Here is an 18,276-nt window from a genome sequence, read left to right as displayed (position 1 = left end):
CTTTATGGTATTCAAAAAACAATCTTTTGCGAATCCATTTGACGGAGTGCTTAAACGCAATTGAAAAAAACCTTATCAATTCCTCTATACTTTATTCAACAGAAAAAACAATTCAACCAAAAACTTCGGAAAAAGGATGATCATTACCAAAAACAGTCTCTTGGATATCATCAAACAGCCCGGCTAGCTCAGTCGTTAGAGCATGGAATTCTTCCTCCCAGGGTCGTGGGTTCGAGCCCCCCGATGGGCGAAAATTTTTTATAATGTTCAAAAAACAATATTTTTCAAATCCAAACGACGGACAGCTTCAGGGCAAATTAAAAAAATCTTTTCAATTTTTCTATATTTTATATAACAGAAAAAACAATTCAACCAAAAACTTCGGAAAAAGGATGATCATTAGCAAACACAGTCTCTTAGTTATCATCATACAGCCCGGCTAGCTCAGTCGATTGAGCATGGGACTCTTAATCCCAGGGTTGTGGGTTCGAGCCCCACGTTGGGCGAAAAATTTTTATGGTATTCAAAAAACAATCTTTTGTGAATCCATTTGACGGAGTGCTTAAACGCAATTGAAAAAAAACCGTTATCAATTCCTCTATATTTTATTCAACAGAAAAAACAATTCAACAAAAATTTCGGAAAAAGGGTGATCATTAGCAAACACAGTCTCTTAGTTAACATCATACAGCCCGGCTAGCTCAGTCGGTAGAGCATGAGACTCTTAATCCCAGGGTCATGGGTTCGAGCACCAAATTTGGCGAAAAGTTTTCATAATCTTCAAAAAAACAATATTTTTCAAAAATCCAAATGACGGACAGCTTCAGGGCAAATAAAAAATCTTTTCAATTTTTCTATGTTTTATATAACAGAAAAAACATTTCAACCAAAAACTTCGGAAAAAGGATGATCATTAGCAAAGACAGTCTCTTAGTTATCATCATACAGCCCGGCTAGCTCAGTCGGTAGAGCATGGGACTCTTAATCCCAGGGTCGTGGGTTCGAGCCCCACGTTGGGCGAAAAGTCTTTATGGTATTCAAAAAACAATCTTTTGCGAATCCATTTGACGGAGTGCTTAAACGCAATTGAAAAAAAACCTTATCAATTCCTCTATACTTTATTCAACAGAAAAAACAATTCAACAAAAATTTCTGAAAAAGGGTGATCATTAGCAAACACAGTCTCTAAGTTGAAATCATACAGCCCGGCTAGCTCAGTCGATAGAGCATGAGACTCTTAATCCCAGGGTCATGGGTTCGAGCACCATATTTGGCGAAAAGTTTTCATAATCTTCAAAAAAAAACAATATTTTTCAAAAATCCAAATGACGGACAGCTTCAGGGCAAATAAAAAATCTTTTCAATTTTTCTATGTTTTATATAACAGAAAAAACATTTCAACCAAAAACTTCGGAAAAAGGATGATCATTAGCAAAGACAGTCTCTTAGTTATCATCATACAGCCCGGCTAGCTCAGTCGGTAGAGCATGGGACTCTTAATCCCAGGGTCGTGGGTTCGAGCCCCACGTTGGGCGAAAAGTCTTTATGGTATGCAAAAAACAATCTTTTGCGAATCCATTTGACGGAGTGCTTAAACGCAATTGAAAAAAAACCTTATCAATTCCTCTATACTTTATTCAACAGAAAAAACAATTCAACCAAAAACTTCGGAAAAAGGATGATCATTAGCAAAGACAGTCTCTTAGGTATCATCATACAGCCCGGCTAGCTCAGTCGGTAGAGCATGGGACTCTTAATCCCAGGGTCGTGGGTTCGAGCCCCACGTTGGGCGAAAAGTCTTTATGGTATTCAAAAAACAATCTTTTGTGAATCTATTTGACGGAGTGCTTAAACGCAATTGAAAAAAACCGTTATCAATTCCTCTATATTTTATTCAACAGAAAAAACAATTCAACAAAAATTTCGGAAAAAGGGTGATCATTAGCAAACACAGTCTCTTAGTTAACATCATACAGCCCGGCTAGCTCAGTCGGTAGAGCATGAGACTCTTAATCCCAGGGTCATGGGTTCGAGCACCAAATTGGGCGAAAAGTTTTCATAATCTTCAAAAAAAAAAACAATATTTTTCAAATCCAAATGACGGACAGCTTCAGGGCAAATAAAAAATCTTTTCAATTTTTCTATATTTTATATAACAGAAAAAAACATTTCAACCAAAAACTACGGAAAAAGGATGATCATTAGCAAACACAGTCTCTTAGTTAACAACATACAGCCCGGCTAGCTCAGTCGTTAGAGCATGGAATTCTTCCTCCCAGGGTCGTGGGTTCGAGCCCCACGTTGGGCGAAAAGTCTTTATGGTATTCAAAAAACAATCTTTTGTGAATCTATTTGACGGAGTGCTTAAACGCAATTGAAAAAAACCGTTATCAATTCCTCTATATTTTATTCAACAGAAAAAACAATTCAACAAAAATTTCGGAAAAAGGGTGATCATTAGCAAACACAGTCTCTTAGTTAACATCATACAGCCCGGCTAGCTCAGTCGGTAGAGCATGAGACTCTTAATCCCAGGGTCATGGGTTCGAGCACCAAATTGGGCGAAAAGTTTTCATAATCTTCAAAAAAAAAACAATATTTTTCAAATCCAAATGACGGACAGCTTCAGGGCAAATAAAAAATCTTTTCAATTTTTCTATATTTTATATAACAGAAAAAAACATTTCAACCAAAAACTACGGAAAAAGGATGATCATTAGCAAACACAGTCTCTTAGTTAACAACATACAGCCCGGCTAGCTCAGTCGTTAGAGCATGGAATTCTTCCTCCCAGGGTCGTGGGTTCGAGCCCCACGTTGGGCGAAAAGTCTTTATGGTATTCAAAAAACAATCTTTTGCGAATCCATTTGACGGAGTGCTTAAACGCAATTGAAAAAAAAAACTTATCAATTCCTCTATATTTTATTCAACAGAAAAAACAATTCAACAAAAATTTCGGAAAAAGGGTGATCATTAGCAAACACAGTCTCTTAGTTAACATCATACAGCCCGGCTAGCTCAGTCGATAGAGCATGAGACTCTTAATCCCAGGGTCATGGGTTCAAGCACCAAATTGGGCGAAAAGTTTTCATAATCTTCAAAAAAGAAACAATATTTTTCAAATCCAAATGACGGACAGCTTCAGGGCAAATAAAAAATCTTTTCAATTTTTCTATATTTTATATAACAGAAAAAACATTTCAACCAAAAACTTCGGAAAAAGGATGATCATTAGCAAAAACAGTCTCCTAGTTAACAACATACAGCGCGGCTAGATCAGTCGTTAGAGCATGGAATTCTTCCTACCAGGGTCGTGGGTTCGAGCCCCACGTTGGGCGAAAAGTCTTTATGGTATTCAAAAAACAATCTTTTGCGAATCCATTTGACGGAGTGCTTAAACGCAATTGAAAAAAAACCTTAACAATTCCTCTATATTTTATTCAACAGAAAAAACAATTCAACAAAAACTTCGGAAAAAAGGCGATCATTAGCAAACACAGTCTTTTAGTTAACATCATACAGCCCGGCTAGCTCAGTCGGTAGAGCATGAGACTCTTAATCCCAGGGTCATGGGTTCGAGAACCAAATTGGGCGAAAACTTTTCATAATCTTCAAAAAAACAATATTTTTCAAATCCAAATGACGGACAGCTTCAGGGCAAATAAAAAATCTTTTCAATTTTTCTATATTTTATATAACAGAAAAAACATTTCAACCAAAAACTTCGGAAAAAGGATGATCATTAGCAAACACAGTCTCTTAGTTAACATCATACAGCCCGGCTAGCTCAGTCGTTAGAGCATGTAATTCTTACTCCCAGGGTCGTGGGTTCGAGCCCCACTTCGGGCGAAAATTTTTTATAATGTTCAAAAAACAATATTTTGCAAATCCAATTGACGGAGAGCTTAAAAGCAAATTAAAAAAACCTTTTCAATTCGTCTATATTTTATATAACAAAAAAAAACAGTTCAACCGAAAATTTCGGAAAAAGGATGATCATTAGCAAACACAGTCTCTTAGTAATCATCATACAGCCTGGCTAGATCAGTCGGTAGAGCATGGGACTCTTAATCCCAGGGTCGTGTGTTCGAGCCCCACGTTAGGCGAAAAGTTTTTATGGTATTCAAAAAACAATCTTTTGCGAATCCATTTGACGGAGTGCCTAAACGCAATTGAAAAAAAACCTTATCAATTCCTCTATATTTTATTCAACAGAAAAAACAATTCAAAAAAAATTTCGGAAAAAGGGTGATCATTAGCAAAAACAGTCTCTTAGTTAACATCATACAGCCCGGCTAGCTTAGTCGGTAGAGCATGAGACTCTTAATCCCAGGGTCATGGGTTCGGGCACCAAATTGGGCGAAAAGTTTTCATAATCTTAAAAAAAAAAACAATATTTTTCAAATCCAAATGACGGACAGCTTCAGGGCAAATAAAAAATCTTTTCAATTTTTCTATATTTTATATAACAGAAAAAACATTTCAACCAAAAACTTCGGAAAAAGGATGATCATTAGCAAACACAGTCTCTTAGTTGATTCATACAGCCCGGCTAGCTCAGTCGGTAGAGCAACGGACTCTTAATCCCAGGGTCGTGGGTTCGAGCCCCACGTTGGGCGAAAATTTTTTATAGTATTCAAAAAATAATCTTTAGCGAATCCATTTGACGGAGTGCTTAAACGCAATTGAAAAAAAACCTTATCAATTCCTCTATATTTTATTCAACAGAAAAAACAATTCAACAAAAATTTCGGAAAAAGGGTGATCATTAGCAAACACAGTCTCTTAGTTAACATCATACAGCCCGGCTAGCTCAGTCGGTACTGTAAAGTTTTCGCCCAATTTGGTGCTCGAACCCATGACCCTGGGATTAAGAGTCTCATGCTCTACCGACTGAGCTAGCCGGGCTGTATGATGTTAACTAAAAGACTGTGTTTGCTAAAAGGCGATCATTAGCAAACACAGTCTTTTAGTTAACATCATACAGCCCGGCTAGCTCAGTCCGTAGAGCATGGAAATCTTCCTCCCAGGGTCATGGGTTCGAGCACCAATTTGGGCGAAAAGTTTTCATAATCTTCAAAAAAACAAATATTTTTCAAATCCAAATGACGGACAGCTTCAGGGCAAATAAAAAATCTTTTCAATTTTTCTATATTTTATATAACAGAAAAAACATTTCAACCAAAAACTTCGGAAAAAGGATGATCATTAGCAAACACAGTCTCTTAGTTAACATCATACAGCCCGGCTAGCTCAGTCGTTATAGCATGGAAATCTTCCTCCCAGGGTCGTGGGTTCGAGCCCCACGTTTGACGAAAAGTCTTTATGGTATTCAAAAAACAATCTTTTGCGAATCCATTTGACGGAGAGCTTAAACGCAATTGAAAAAAAAACTTTTCAATTCCTCTATATTTTATTCAACAGAAAAAACAATTCAAAAAAAAATTCGGAAAAAGGGTGATCATTAGCAAACACATTCTCTTAGTTCACATCATACAGCCCGGCTAGCTCAGTCGGTAGAGCATGAGACTCTTAATGCCAGCGTCATGGGTTCGAGCACCAAATTGGGCGAAAAGTTTTCATAATCTTAAAAAAAAAAACAATATTTTTCAAATCCAAACGACGGACAGCTTCAGGGCAAATAAAAAATCTTTTCAATTTTTCTATATTTTATATAACAGAAAAAACATTTCAACCAAAAACTTCGGAAAAAGGATGATCATTAGCAAACACAGTCTCTTAGTTAACATCATACAGCCCGGGTAGCTCAGTCGTTAGAGCATGGAAATCTTCCTGTCAGGGTCGTGGGTTCGAGCCCCACGTTGGACGAAAAGTCTTTATGGTATTCAAAAAACAATCTTTTGCGAATCCATTTGACGGAGTGCTTAAACGCAATTGAAAAAAAACCTTATCAATTCCTCTATATTTTATTCAACAGAAAAAACAATTCAACAAAAATTTCGGAAAAAGGATGATCATTAGCAAACACAGTCTCTTTTTGACATCATACAGCCCGGCTAGCTCAGTCGGTAGAGCATAAGACTCTTAATCCCAGGGTCATGGGTTCGAGCACTTAATTGGGAGAAAAAATTTCATAATCTTCAAAAAAATATATTTTTCAAATCCAAATGACGGACAGCTTCAGGGCAAATAAAAAATCTTTTCAATTTTTCTATATTTTATATAACAGAAAAAACATTTCAACCAAAAACTTCGAAAAAGGATGATCATTAGCAAACACAGTCTCTTAGTAAACATCATACAGCCCGGCTAGCTCAGTCGTTAGAGCATGGAAATCTTCCTCCCAGGGTCGTGGGTTCGAGCCCCACGTTGGACGAAAAGTCTTTATGATATTCAAAAAACAACCTTTTGCGAATCCATTTGACGGAGTGCTTAAACGCAATTGAAAAAAAACCTTATCAATTTCTCTATATTTTATTCAACAGAAAAAACAATTCAACAAAAATTTCGGAAAAAGGGTGATCATTATCAAACACAGTCTCTTAGTTGACATCATACAGCCCGGCTAGCTCAGTCGGTAGAGCATGGGACTCTTAATCCCAGGGTCGTGAGTTCGAGCCCCACGTTTGACGAAAAGTCTTTATGGTATTCCAAAAACTATCTTTTGCGAATCCATTTGACGGAGTGCTTAAACGCAATTGAAAAAAAAACCGTTTCAATTCCTCGATAATTTATTCAACAGAAAAAACAATTCAACAAAAATTTCGGAAAAAGGGTGATCATTAGCAAACACATTCTCTTAGTTCACATCATACAGCCCGGCTAGCTCAGTCGGTATAGCATGAGACTCTTAATCCCAGGGTCATGGGTTCGAGCACCAAATTGGGAGAAAAGTTTTCAAAACCTTCAAAAGAAACAATATTTTTCAAATCCAAACGACGGACAGCTTCAGGGCAAATAAAAAATCTTTTCAATTTTTCTATATTTTATATAACAGAAAAAACATTTCAACCAAAAACTTCGGAAAAAGGATGATCATTAGCAAACACAGTCTCTTAGTTAACATCATACAGCCCGGCTAGCTCAGTCGGTAGAGCATGGGACTCTTAATCCCAGGGTCGTGGGTTCGAGCCCCACGTTGGGCGAAAATTTTTTATAGTATTCAAAAAATAATCTTTTGCGAATCCATTTGACGGAGTGCTTAAAAGCAATTGAAAAAAAAACCTTATCAATTCCTCTATATTTTATTCAACAGAAAAAACAATTCAACAAAAATTTCGATAAAGGGTGATCATTAGCAAACACAGTCTCTTTGTTAACATCATACATCCCGGCTAGCTCAGTCGGTAGAGCATCGGACTCTTAATACCAGGGTCGTGGGTTCGAGCCCCACGTTGGGCGAAAAGTCTTTATGGTATTCAAAAACAATCTTTTGCGAATCCATTTGACGGAGTGCTTAAACGCAATTGAAAAAAAACCTTATCAATTCCTCTATATTTTATTCAACAGAAAAAACAATTCAACAAAAATTTCGGAAAAAGGGTGATCATTAGCAAACACAGTCTCTTAGTTGACATCATACAGCCCGGCTAGCTCAGTCGGTGGAGCATGAGACTCTTAATCCCAGGGTCATGGGTTCGAGCACTTAATTGGGCGAAAAAATTTCATAATCTTTAAAAAAATATATTTTTCAAATCCAAATGACGGACAGCTTCAGGGCAAATAAAAAAATCTTTTCTATTTTTCTAAATTTTATATAACAGAAAAAACATTTCAACCAAAAACTTCGGAAAAAGGATGATCATTAGCAAACACAGTCTCTTAGTTAACATCATACATCCCGGCTAGCTCAGTCGGTAGAGCATGGGAATGTTAATCCCAGGGTTGTGGGTTCGAGCCCCACGTTGGGCGAAAAGCTTTTATGGTATTCAAAAAACAATCTTTTACGAATCCATTTGACGGAGTGCTTAAACGCAATTGAAAAAAAACCTTATCAATCCTCTATCTTTTATTCAACAGAAAAAACAATTCAACAAAAATTTCGGAAAAAGGGTGATCATTAGCAAACACAGTCTCTTAGTTAACATCATACATCCCGGCTAGCTCAGTCGGTAGAGCATGGGACTGTTAATCCCAGGGTCGTGGGTTCGAGCCCCACGTTGGGCGAAAAGTTTTTATGGTATTCAAAAAACAATCTTTTACGAATCCATTTGACGGAGTGCTTAAACGCAATTGAAAAAAAACCTTATCAATCCTCTATATTTTATTCAACAGAAAAAACAATTCAACAAAAATTTCGGAAAAAGGGTGATCATTAGCAAACACAGTCTCTTAGTTAACATCATACAGCCCGGCTAGCTCAGTCGGTAGAGCATGAGACTCTTAATCCCATGGTCATGGGTTCGAGCACCAAATTGGGCGAAAAGTTTTCATAATCTTCAAAAAAAAACAATATTTTTCAAATCCAAACGACGGACAGCTTCAGGGCAAATAAAAAATCTTTTCAATTTTTCTATATTTTATATAACAGAAAAAACATTTCAACCAAAAACTTCGGAAAAAGGATGATCATTAGCAAACACAGTCTCTTAGTTAACATCATACATCCCGGCTAGCTCAGTCGGTAGAGCATGGGACTCTTAATCCCAGGGTCGTGGGTTCGAGCCCCACGTTGGGCGAAAAGTCTTTATGGTATTCAAAAAACAATCTTTTGCGAATCCATTTGACGGAGTGCTTAAACGCAATTGAAAAAAAACCTTATCAATTCCTCTATATTTTATTCAACAGAAAAAACAATTCAACAAAAATTTCGGAAAAAGGGTGATCATTAGCAAACACAGTCTCTTAGTTGACATCATACAGCCCGGCTAGCTCAGTCGGTAGAGCATGAGACTCTTAATCCCAGGGTCATGGGTTCGAGCACTTAATTGGGCGAAAAAATTTCATAATCTTCAAAAAAAATATTTTTCAAATCCAAATGACGGACAGCTTCAGGGCAAATAAAAAATCTTTTCAATTTTTCTATATTTTATATAACAGAAAAAACATTTCAACCAAAAACTTCGGAAAAAGGATGATCATTAGCAAACACAGTCTCTTAGTTAACATCATACAGCCCGGCTAGCTCAGTCGTTAGAGCATGGAAATCTTCCTCCCAGGGTCATGGGTTCGAGCACCAAATTGGGCGAAAAGTTTTCATAATTTTCAAAAAATATATATTTTTCAAATCCAAATGACGGACAGCTTCAGGGCAAATAAAAAATATTTTCAATTTTTCTATATTTTATATAACAGAAAAAACATTTCAACCAAAAACTTCGGAAAAAGGATGATCATTAGCAAACACAGTCTCTTAGTTATCATCATACAGCCCGGCTAGCTCAGTCGGTAGAGCATGGGACTCTTAATCCCAGGGTCGTGGGTTCGAGCCCCACGTTGGGAGAAAAGTCTTTATGGTATTCAAAAAACAATCTTTTGCGAATCCATTTGACGGAGTGCTTAAACGCAATTGAAAAAAAACCTTAACAATTCCTCTATATTTTATTCAACAGAAAAAACAATTCAACAAAAATTTCGGAAAAAAGGCGATCATTAGCAAACACAGTCTTTTAGTTAACATCATACAGCCCGGCTAGCTCAGTCCGTAGAGCATGAGACTCTTAATCCCAGGGTCATGGGTTCGATCACCAAATTGGGCGAAAACTTTTCATAATCTTCAAAAAAACAATATTTTTCAAATCCAAATGACGGACAGCTTCAGGACAAATAAAAAATCTTTTCAATTTTTCTATATTTTATATAACAGAAAAAACATTTCAACCAAAAACTTCGGAAAAAAGATGATCATTAGCAAACACAGTCTCTTAGTTAACATCATACAGCCCGGCTAACTCAGTCGTTAGAGCATGGAAATCTTCCTCCCAGGGTCGTGGGTTCGAGCCCCACGTTGGGCGAAAAGTCTTTAAGGTATTCAAAAAACAATCTTTTGCGAATCCGTTTGACGGAGTGCTTAAACGCAATTGAAAAAAAACCTTATTAATTCCTCTATATTTTATTCAACAGAAAAAAACAATTCAACAAAAACTTCGGAAAAAGGGTGATTATTAGCAAACACAGTCTCTTAGTTAACATCATACAGCCCCGCTAGCTCAATCGGTAGAGCATGAGACTCTTAATCCCAGGGTCATGGGTTCGAGCACCTATTGGGCGAAAAGTTTTCATAATCTTCAAAAAAAAACAATATTTTTCAAATCCAAATGACGGACAGCTTCAGGACAAATAAAAAATCTTTTCAATTTTTCTATATTTTATATAACAGAAAAAACATTTCAACCAAAAACTTCGGAAAAAGGATGATCATTAGCAAACATAGTCTGTTAGTTAACATCATACATCCCGGCTAGCTCAGTCGTTAGAGCATGGAAATCTTCCTCCCAGGGTCATGGGTTCGAGCACCAAATTGGGCGAAAAGTTTTCATAATTTTCAAAAAAAATATATTTTTCAAATCCAAATGACGGACAGCTTCAGGGCAAATAAAAAATCTTTTCAATTTTTCTATATTTTATATAACAGAAAAAACATTTCAACCAAAAACTTCGGAAAAAGGATGATCATTAGCAAACACAGTCTCTTAGTTAACATCATACATCCCGGCTAGCTCAGTCGGTAGAGCATGGGACTCTTAATCCCAGGGTCGTGGGTTCGAGCCCCACGTTGGGCGAAAAGTTTTTATGGTATTCAAAAAACAATCTTTTACGAATCCATTTGACGGAGTGCTTAAACGCAATTGAAAAAAAAACCTTATTAATCCTCTATATTTTATTCAACAGAAAAAACAATTCAACAAAAATTTCGGAAAAAGGGTGATCATTAGCAAACACAGTCTCTTAGTTAACATCATACAGCCCGGCTAGCTCAGTCGGTAGAGCATGAGACTCTTAATCCCATGGTCATGGGTTCGAGCACCAAATTGGGCGAAAAGTTTTCATAATCTTCAAAAAAAAAACAATATTTTTCAAATCCAAATGACGGACAGCTTCAGGGCAAATAAAAAATCTTTTCAATTTTTCTATATTTTATATAACAGAAAAAACATTTCAACCAAAAACTTCGGAAAAAGGATGATCATTAGCAAACACAGTCTCTTAGTTAACATCATACATCCCGGCTAGCTCAGTCGGTAGAGCATGGGACTCTTAATCCCAGGGTCGTGGGTTCGAGCCCCACGTTGGGCGAAAAGTCTTTATGGTATTCAAAAAACAATCTTTTGCGAATCCATTTGACGGAGTGCTTAAACGCAATTGAAAAAAAACCCTATCAATTCCTCTATATTTTATTCAACAGAAAAAACAATTCAACAAAAATTTCGGAAAAAGGATGATCATTAGCAAACATAGTCTGTTAGTTAACATCATACATCCCGGCTAGCTCAGTCGTTAGAGCATGGAAATCTTCCTCCCAGGGTCATGGGTTCGAGCACCAAATTGGGCGAAAAGTTTTCATAATTTTCAAAAAAAATATATTTTTCAAATCCAAATGACGGACAGCTTCAGGGCAAATAAAAAATCTTTTCAATTTTTCTATATTTTATATAACAGAAAAAAACATTTCAACCAAAAACTTCGGAAAAAGGATGATCATTAGCAAACACAGTCTCTTGGTTAACATCATACATCCCGGCTAGCTCAGTCGGTAGAGCATGGGACTCTTAATCCCAGGGTCGTGGGTTCGAGCCCCACGTAAGGCGAAAAGTTTTTATGGTATTCAAAAAACAATCTTTTACGAATCCATTTGACGGAGTGCTTAAACGCAATTGAAAAAAAAACCTTATCAATCCTCTATATTTTATTCAACAGAAAAAACAATTCCACAAAAATTTCGGAAAAAGGGTGATCATTAGCAAACACAGTCTCTTAGTTAACATCATACAGCCCGGCTAGCTCAGTCGGTAGAGCATGAGACTCTTAATCCCATGGTCATGGGTTCGAGCACCAAATTGGGCGAAAAGTTTTCATAATCTTCAAAAAAAACAATATTTTTCAAATCCAAATGACGGACAGCTTCAGGGCAAATAAAAAATCTTTTCAATTTTTCTATATTTTATATAACAGAAAAAACATTTCAACCAAAAACTTCGGAAAAAGGATGATCATTAGCAAACACAGTCTCTTAGTTAACATCATACATCCCGGCTAGCTCAGTCGGTAGAGCATGGGAGTCTTAATCCCAGGGTCGTGGGTTCGAGCCCCACGTTGGGCGAAAAGTCTTTATGGTATTCAAAAAACAATCTTTTGCGAATCCATTTGACGGAGTGCTTAAACGCAATTGAAAAAAAACCTTATCAATTCCTCTATATTTTATTCAACAGAAAAAACAATTCAACAAAAATTTCGGAAAAAGGGTGATCATTAGCAAACACAGTCTCTTAGTTGACATCATACAGCCCGGCTAGCTCAGTCGGTAGAGCATGAGACTCTTAATCCCAGGGTCATGGGTTCGAGCACTTAATTGGGCGAAAAAATTTCATAATCTTCAAAAAAAATATTTTTCAAATCCAAATGGCGGACAGCTTCAGGGCAAACAAAAAATCTTTTCAATTTTTCTATATTTTATATAACAGAAAAAACATTTCAACCAAAAACTTCGGAAAAAGGATGATCATTAGCAAACACAGTCTCTTAGTTAACATCATACAGCCCGGCTAGCTCAGTCGTTACAGCATGGAAATCTTCCTCCCAGGGTCATGGGTTCGAGCACCAAATTGGGCGAAAAGTTTTCATAATTTTCAAAAAATATATATTTTTCAAATCCAAATGACGGACAGCTTCAGGGCAAATAAAAAATCTTTTCAATTTTTCTATATTTTATATAACAGAAAAAACATTTCAACCAAAAACTTCGGAAAAAGGATGATCATTAGCAAACACAGTCTCTTAGTTATCATCATACAGCCCGGCTAGCTCAGTCGGTAGAGTATGGGACTCTTAATCCCAGGGTCGTGGGTTCGAGCCCCACGTTGGGAGAAAAGTCTTTATGGTATTCAAAAAACAATCTTTTGCGAATCCATTTGACGGAGTGCTTCAACGCAATTGAAAAAAACCTTAACAATTCCTCTATATTTTATTCAACAGAAAAAACAATTCAACAAAAATTTCGGAAAAAAGGCGATCATTAGCAAACACAGTCTTTTAGTTAACATCATACAGCCCGGCTAGCTCAGTCCGTAGAGCATGAGACTCTTAATCCCAGGGTCATGGGTTCGAGCACCAAATTGGGCAAAAACTTTTCATAATCTTCAAAAAAACAATATTTTTCAAATCCAAATGACGGACAGCTTCAGGGCAAATAAAAAATCTTTTCAATTTTTCTATATTTTATATAACAGAAAAAACATTTCAACCAAAAACTTCGGAAAAAAGATGATCATTAGCAAACACAGTCTCTTAGTTAACATCATACAGCCCGGCTATCTCAGTCGTTAGAGCATGGAATTCTTCCTCCCAGGGTCGTGGGTTCGAGCCCCACGTTGGGCGAAAAGTCTTTAAGGTATTCAAAAAACAATCTTTTGCGAATCCGTTTGACGGAGTGCTTAAAAGCGATTGAAAAAAAATCTTATCAATTCCTCTATATTTTATTCAACAGAAAAAACAATTCAACAAAAATTTCGGAAAAAGGGTGATCATTAGCAAACACAGTCTCTTAGTTAACATCATACAGCCCGGCTAACTCAGTCGTTAGAGCAAGGAATTCTTCCTCCCAGGGTCGTGGGTTCGAGCCCCACGTTGGGCGAAAAGTCTTTATGGTATTCAAAAAACAATCTTTTGCGAATCCATTTGACGGAGTGCTTAAACGCAATTGAAAAAAAACCTTATCAATTCCTCTATATTTTATTCAACAGAAAAAACAATTCAACCAAAAACTTCGGAAAAAGGATGATCATTAGCAAACACAGTCTCTTAGTTATCATCATACAGCCCGGCTAGCTCAGTCGGTAGAGCATGGGACTCTTAATCCCAGGGTCGTGGGTTCGAGCCCCACGTTGGGAGAAAAGTCTTTATGGTATTCAAAAAACAATCTTTTGCGAATCCATTTGACGGAGTGCTTCAACGCAATTGAAAAAAACCTTAACAATTCCTCTATATTTTATTCAACAGAAAAAACAATTCAACAAAAATTTCGGAAAAAAGGCGATCATTAGCAAACACAGTCTTTTAGTTAACATCATACAGCCCGGCTAGCTCAGTCCGTAGAGCATGAGACTCTTAATCCCAGGGTCATGGGTTCGAGCACCAAATTGGGCAAAAACTTTTCATAATCTTCAAAAAAACAATATTTTTCAAATCCAAATGACGGACAGCTTCAGGGCAAATAAAAAATCTTTTCAATTTTTCTATATTTTATATAACAGAAAAAACATTTCAACCAAAAACTTCGGAAAAAAGATGATCATTAGCAAACACAGTCTCTTAGTTAACATCATACAGCCCGGCTAACTCAGTCGTTAGAGCATGGAATTCTTCCTCCCAGGGTCGTGGGTTCGAGCCCCACGTTGGGCGAAAAGTCTTTAAGGTATTCAAAAAACAATCTTTTGCGAATCCGTTTGACGGAGTGCTTAAAAGCGATTGAAAAAAAATCTTATCAATTCCTCTATATTTTATTCAACAGAAAAAACAATTCAACAAAAATTTCGGAAAAAGGGTGATCATTAGCAAACACAGTCTCTTAGTTAACATCATACAGCCCGGCTAACTCAGTCGTTAGAGCATGGAATTCTTCCTCCCAGGGTCGTGGGTTCGAGCCCCACGTTGGGCGAAAAGTCTTTATGGTATTCAAAAAACAATCTTTTGCGAATCCATTTGACGGAGTGCTTAAACGCAATTGAAAAAAAACCTTATCAATTCCTCTATATTTTATTCAACAGAAAAAAACAATTCAACAAAAATTTCGGAAAAAGGGTGATCATTAGCAAACACAGTCTCTTAGTTGACATCATACAGCCCGGCTAGCTCAGTCGGTAGAGCATGAGACTCTTAATCCCAGGGTCATGGGTTCGAGCACTTAATTGGGCGAAAAAATTTCATAATCTTCAAAAAAAATATTTTTCAAATCCAAATGACGGACAGCTTCAGGGCAAACAAAAAATCTTTTCAATTTTTCTATATTTTATATAACAGAAAAAACATTTCAACCACAAACTTCGGAAAAAGGATGATCATTAGCAAACACAGTCTCTTAGTTAACATCATACAGCCCGGCTAGCTCAGTCGTTAGAGCATGGAAATCTTCCTCCCAGGGTCATGGGTTCGAGCACCAAATTGGGCGAAAAGTTTTCATAATTTTCAAAAAAAAATATATTTTTCAAATCCAAATGACGGACAGCTTCAGGGCAAATAAAAAATCTTTTCAATTTTTCTATATTTTATATAACAGAAAAAACATTTCAACCAAAAACTTCGGAAAAAGGATGATCATTAGCAAACACAGTCTCTTAGTTATCATCATACAGCCCGGCTAGCTCAGTCGGTAGAGCATGGGACTCTTAATCCCAGGGTCGTGGGTTCGAGCCCCACGTTGGGAGAAAAGTCTTTATGGTATTCAAAAAACAATCTTTTGCGAATCCATTTGACGGAGTGCTTCAACGCAATTGAAAAAAACCTTAACAATTCCTCTATATTTTATTCAACAGAAAAAACAATTCAACAAAAATTTCGGAAAAAAGGCGATCATTAGCAAACACAGTCTTTTAGCTAACATCATACAGCCCGGCTAGCTCAGTCCGTAGAGCATGAGACTCTTAATCCCAGGGTCATGGGTTCGAGCACCAAATTGGGCAAAAACTTTTCATAATCTTCAAAAAAAACAATATTTTTCAAATCCAAATGACGGACAGCTTCAAGGCAAATAAAAAATCTTTTCAATTTTTCTATATTTTATATAACAGAAAAAACATTTCAACCAAAAACTTCGGAAAAAAGATGATCATTAGCAAACACAGTCTCTTAGTTAACATCATACAGCCCGGCTAACTCAGTCGTTAGAGCATGGAATTCTTCCTCCCAGGGTCGTGGGTTCGAGCCCCACGTTGGGCGAAAAGTCTCTAAGGTATTCAAAAAACAATCTTTTGCGAATCCGTTTGACGGAGTGCTTAAAAGCGATTGAAAAAAAATCTTATCAATTCCTCTATATTTTATTCAACAGAAAAAACAATTCAACAAAAATTTCGGAAAAAGGGTGATCATTAGCAAACACAGTCTCTTAGTTGACATCATACAGCCCGGCTAGCTCAGTCGGTAGAGCATGAGACTCTTAATCCCAGGGTCATGGGTTCGAGCACCAAATTGGGCAAGAAGTTTTCATAATCTTCTATAAAAAAAATATTTTTCAAATCCAAATGACGGACAGCTTCAGGGCAAATAAAAAATATTTTCAATTTTTCTATATTTTATATAACAGAAAAAACATTTCAACTAAAAACTTCGGAAAAAGGATGATCATTAGCAAACATAGTCTGTTAGTTATCATCATACAGCCCGGCTAGCTCAGTCGGTAGAGCATGGGACTCTTAATCCAAGGGTCGTGGGTTCGAGCCCCACGTTGGGCGAAAAGTCTTAATGGTATTCAAAAAACAATCTTTTGCGAATCCATTTGACGGAGTGCTTAAACGCAATTGAAAAAAAACCTTATCAATTCCTCTATATTTTATTCAACAGAAAAAACAATTCAACAAAAATTTCGGAAAAAGGGTGATCATTAGCAAACACAGTCTCTTAGTTGACATCATACAGCCCGGCTAGCTCAGTCGGTAGAGCATGAGACTCTTAATCCCAGGGTCATGGGTTCGAGCACCAAATTGGGCAAGAAGTTTTCATAATCTTCTAAAAAAAACAATATTTTTCAAATCCAAATGACGGACAGCTTCAGGGCAAATAAAAAATATTTTCAATTTTTCTATATTTTATATAACAGAAAAAACATTTCAACCAAAAACTTCGGAAAAAGGATGATCATTACCAAACACAGTCTCTTAGTTAACATCATACAGCCCGGCTAGCTCAGTCGGTAGAGCATGGGACTCTTAATCCCAGGGTCGTGGGTTCGAGCCCCACGTTGGGCGAAAAGTCTTTATGGTATTCAAAAAACAATCTTTTGCGAATCCATTTGACGGAGTGCTTAAACGCAATTGAAAAAAAAAACCTTATCAATTCCTCTACATTTTATTCAACAGAAAAAACAATTCAACAAAAATTTCGGAAAAAAGGGTGATCATTAGCAAACACAGTCTCTTAGTTGACATCATACAGCCCGGCTAGCTCAGTCGGTAGAGCATGAGACTCTTAATCCCAGGGTCATGGGTTCGAGCACCAAATTGGGCAAAAAGTTTTCATAATCTTCTAAAATAAATAATATTTTTCAAATCCAAATGACGGACAGCTTCAGGGAAAATAAAAAATCTTTTCAATTTTTCTATATTTTATATAACAGAAAAAACATTTCAACCAAAAACTTCGGAAAAAGGATGATCATTACCAAACACAGTCTCTTAGTTAACATCATACAGCCCGGCTAGCTCAGTCGTTAGAGCATGGAATTCTTCCTCCCAGGGTCGTGGGTTCGAGCCCCACGTTGGGCGAAAAGTCTTTAAGGTATTCAAAAAACAATCTTTTGCGAATCCGTTTGACGGAGTGCTTAAAAGCGATTGAAAAAAATCTTATCAATTCCTCTATATTTTATTCAACAGAAAAAACAATTCAACAAAAATTTCGGAAAAAGGGTGATCATTAGCAAACACAGTCTCTTAGTTGACATCATACAGCCCGGCTAGCTCAGTCGGTAGAGCATGAGACTCTTAATCCCAGGGTCATGGGTTCGAGCACCAAATTGGGCAAGAAGTTTTCATAATCTTCTAAAAAAAAATATTTTTCAAATCCAAATGACGGACAGCTTCAGGGCAAATAAAAAATATTTTCAATTTTTCTATATTTTATATAACAGAAAAAACATTTCAACTAAAAACTTCGGAAAAAGGATGATCATTAGCAAACATAGTCTGTTAGTTATCATCATACAGCCCGGCTAGCTCAGTCGGTAGAGCATGGGACTCTTAATCCAAGGGTCGTGGGTTCGAGCCCCACGTTGGGCGAAAAGTCTTAATGGTATTCAAAAAACAATCTTTTGCGAATCCATTTGACGGAGTGCTTAAACGCAATTGAAAAAAAACCTTATCAATTCCTCTATATTTTATTCAACAGAAAAAACAATTCAACAAAAATTTCGGAAAAAGGGTGATCATTAGCAAACACAGTCTCTTAGTTGAC

General features: G+C 36.8%; 33 non-coding genes across 33 annotated transcripts; all 33 read left to right on the top strand.

Moving 5' to 3' along the window:
* The first annotated feature begins 433 nt into the window (after positions 1 to 433).
* Trnak-cuu (transfer RNA lysine (anticodon CUU)) lies at positions 434 to 506 on the top strand. Its single transcript has one exon. It is a non-coding gene; the product is annotated as a tRNA-Lys (tRNA).
* Positions 507 to 947: 441 nt separating this feature from the next.
* On the top strand, positions 948 to 1,020 carry Trnak-cuu (transfer RNA lysine (anticodon CUU)). Its single transcript has one exon. It is a non-coding gene; the product is annotated as a tRNA-Lys (tRNA).
* Positions 1,021 to 1,462: 442 nt separating this feature from the next.
* Trnak-cuu (transfer RNA lysine (anticodon CUU)) lies at positions 1,463 to 1,535 on the top strand. The gene has a single exon. It is a non-coding gene; the product is annotated as a tRNA-Lys (tRNA).
* Positions 1,536 to 1,719: 184 nt separating this feature from the next.
* On the top strand, positions 1,720 to 1,792 carry Trnak-cuu (transfer RNA lysine (anticodon CUU)). The gene has a single exon. It is a non-coding gene; the product is annotated as a tRNA-Lys (tRNA).
* Positions 1,793 to 2,235: 443 nt separating this feature from the next.
* Trnak-cuu (transfer RNA lysine (anticodon CUU)) lies at positions 2,236 to 2,308 on the top strand. The gene has a single exon. It is a non-coding gene; the product is annotated as a tRNA-Lys (tRNA).
* A 442-nt stretch (positions 2,309 to 2,750) lies between these two features.
* On the top strand, positions 2,751 to 2,823 carry Trnak-cuu (transfer RNA lysine (anticodon CUU)). Its single transcript has one exon. It is a non-coding gene; the product is annotated as a tRNA-Lys (tRNA).
* Positions 2,824 to 4,033: 1,210 nt separating this feature from the next.
* Positions 4,034 to 4,106, top strand: Trnak-cuu (transfer RNA lysine (anticodon CUU)). The gene has a single exon. It is a non-coding gene; the product is annotated as a tRNA-Lys (tRNA).
* Positions 4,107 to 4,546: 440 nt separating this feature from the next.
* Trnak-cuu (transfer RNA lysine (anticodon CUU)) lies at positions 4,547 to 4,619 on the top strand. The gene has a single exon. It is a non-coding gene; the product is annotated as a tRNA-Lys (tRNA).
* Positions 4,620 to 6,520: 1,901 nt separating this feature from the next.
* Positions 6,521 to 6,593, top strand: Trnak-cuu (transfer RNA lysine (anticodon CUU)). The gene has a single exon. It is a non-coding gene; the product is annotated as a tRNA-Lys (tRNA).
* Positions 6,594 to 7,033: 440 nt separating this feature from the next.
* Positions 7,034 to 7,106, top strand: Trnak-cuu (transfer RNA lysine (anticodon CUU)). Its single transcript has one exon. It is a non-coding gene; the product is annotated as a tRNA-Lys (tRNA).
* A 183-nt stretch (positions 7,107 to 7,289) lies between these two features.
* Trnak-cuu (transfer RNA lysine (anticodon CUU)) lies at positions 7,290 to 7,362 on the top strand. Its single transcript has one exon. It is a non-coding gene; the product is annotated as a tRNA-Lys (tRNA).
* Positions 7,363 to 7,799: 437 nt separating this feature from the next.
* Positions 7,800 to 7,872, top strand: Trnan-guu (transfer RNA asparagine (anticodon GUU)). The gene has a single exon. It is a non-coding gene; the product is annotated as a tRNA-Asn (tRNA).
* Positions 7,873 to 8,054: 182 nt separating this feature from the next.
* Trnan-guu (transfer RNA asparagine (anticodon GUU)) lies at positions 8,055 to 8,127 on the top strand. The gene has a single exon. It is a non-coding gene; the product is annotated as a tRNA-Asn (tRNA).
* A 182-nt stretch (positions 8,128 to 8,309) lies between these two features.
* On the top strand, positions 8,310 to 8,382 carry Trnak-cuu (transfer RNA lysine (anticodon CUU)). Its single transcript has one exon. It is a non-coding gene; the product is annotated as a tRNA-Lys (tRNA).
* Positions 8,383 to 8,566: 184 nt separating this feature from the next.
* On the top strand, positions 8,567 to 8,639 carry Trnak-cuu (transfer RNA lysine (anticodon CUU)). The gene has a single exon. It is a non-coding gene; the product is annotated as a tRNA-Lys (tRNA).
* A 691-nt stretch (positions 8,640 to 9,330) lies between these two features.
* Trnak-cuu (transfer RNA lysine (anticodon CUU)) lies at positions 9,331 to 9,403 on the top strand. Its single transcript has one exon. It is a non-coding gene; the product is annotated as a tRNA-Lys (tRNA).
* Positions 9,404 to 10,609: 1,206 nt separating this feature from the next.
* On the top strand, positions 10,610 to 10,682 carry Trnak-cuu (transfer RNA lysine (anticodon CUU)). Its single transcript has one exon. It is a non-coding gene; the product is annotated as a tRNA-Lys (tRNA).
* A 183-nt stretch (positions 10,683 to 10,865) lies between these two features.
* On the top strand, positions 10,866 to 10,938 carry Trnak-cuu (transfer RNA lysine (anticodon CUU)). The gene has a single exon. It is a non-coding gene; the product is annotated as a tRNA-Lys (tRNA).
* Positions 10,939 to 11,123: 185 nt separating this feature from the next.
* On the top strand, positions 11,124 to 11,196 carry Trnak-cuu (transfer RNA lysine (anticodon CUU)). Its single transcript has one exon. It is a non-coding gene; the product is annotated as a tRNA-Lys (tRNA).
* A 439-nt stretch (positions 11,197 to 11,635) lies between these two features.
* Trnak-cuu (transfer RNA lysine (anticodon CUU)) lies at positions 11,636 to 11,708 on the top strand. Its single transcript has one exon. It is a non-coding gene; the product is annotated as a tRNA-Lys (tRNA).
* Positions 11,709 to 11,891: 183 nt separating this feature from the next.
* Trnak-cuu (transfer RNA lysine (anticodon CUU)) lies at positions 11,892 to 11,964 on the top strand. Its single transcript has one exon. It is a non-coding gene; the product is annotated as a tRNA-Lys (tRNA).
* Positions 11,965 to 12,147: 183 nt separating this feature from the next.
* On the top strand, positions 12,148 to 12,220 carry Trnak-cuu (transfer RNA lysine (anticodon CUU)). Its single transcript has one exon. It is a non-coding gene; the product is annotated as a tRNA-Lys (tRNA).
* Positions 12,221 to 12,911: 691 nt separating this feature from the next.
* On the top strand, positions 12,912 to 12,984 carry Trnak-cuu (transfer RNA lysine (anticodon CUU)). Its single transcript has one exon. It is a non-coding gene; the product is annotated as a tRNA-Lys (tRNA).
* A 950-nt stretch (positions 12,985 to 13,934) lies between these two features.
* On the top strand, positions 13,935 to 14,007 carry Trnak-cuu (transfer RNA lysine (anticodon CUU)). Its single transcript has one exon. It is a non-coding gene; the product is annotated as a tRNA-Lys (tRNA).
* Positions 14,008 to 15,466: 1,459 nt separating this feature from the next.
* On the top strand, positions 15,467 to 15,539 carry Trnak-cuu (transfer RNA lysine (anticodon CUU)). The gene has a single exon. It is a non-coding gene; the product is annotated as a tRNA-Lys (tRNA).
* Positions 15,540 to 16,233: 694 nt separating this feature from the next.
* On the top strand, positions 16,234 to 16,306 carry Trnak-cuu (transfer RNA lysine (anticodon CUU)). Its single transcript has one exon. It is a non-coding gene; the product is annotated as a tRNA-Lys (tRNA).
* Positions 16,307 to 16,489: 183 nt separating this feature from the next.
* Trnak-cuu (transfer RNA lysine (anticodon CUU)) lies at positions 16,490 to 16,562 on the top strand. Its single transcript has one exon. It is a non-coding gene; the product is annotated as a tRNA-Lys (tRNA).
* A 183-nt stretch (positions 16,563 to 16,745) lies between these two features.
* On the top strand, positions 16,746 to 16,818 carry Trnak-cuu (transfer RNA lysine (anticodon CUU)). Its single transcript has one exon. It is a non-coding gene; the product is annotated as a tRNA-Lys (tRNA).
* Positions 16,819 to 17,002: 184 nt separating this feature from the next.
* On the top strand, positions 17,003 to 17,075 carry Trnak-cuu (transfer RNA lysine (anticodon CUU)). Its single transcript has one exon. It is a non-coding gene; the product is annotated as a tRNA-Lys (tRNA).
* A 186-nt stretch (positions 17,076 to 17,261) lies between these two features.
* On the top strand, positions 17,262 to 17,334 carry Trnak-cuu (transfer RNA lysine (anticodon CUU)). Its single transcript has one exon. It is a non-coding gene; the product is annotated as a tRNA-Lys (tRNA).
* Positions 17,335 to 17,518: 184 nt separating this feature from the next.
* Positions 17,519 to 17,591, top strand: Trnak-cuu (transfer RNA lysine (anticodon CUU)). Its single transcript has one exon. It is a non-coding gene; the product is annotated as a tRNA-Lys (tRNA).
* A 182-nt stretch (positions 17,592 to 17,773) lies between these two features.
* Trnak-cuu (transfer RNA lysine (anticodon CUU)) lies at positions 17,774 to 17,846 on the top strand. The gene has a single exon. It is a non-coding gene; the product is annotated as a tRNA-Lys (tRNA).
* A 182-nt stretch (positions 17,847 to 18,028) lies between these two features.
* Trnak-cuu (transfer RNA lysine (anticodon CUU)) lies at positions 18,029 to 18,101 on the top strand. The gene has a single exon. It is a non-coding gene; the product is annotated as a tRNA-Lys (tRNA).
* The last annotated feature ends 175 nt before the right edge of the window (positions 18,102 to 18,276 follow it).

Source organism: Symsagittifera roscoffensis, chromosome 3, assembly GCF_963678635.1.
Source record: "Symsagittifera roscoffensis chromosome 3, txSymRosc1.1, whole genome shotgun sequence".
In the NCBI taxonomy this organism is placed as follows: Eukaryota; Metazoa; Xenacoelomorpha; order Acoela; family Convolutidae; genus Symsagittifera; species Symsagittifera roscoffensis.
The sequence above is the reverse complement of the archived record's forward strand: the minus strand, read 5'-3'. Positions and strand labels throughout refer to the sequence as shown.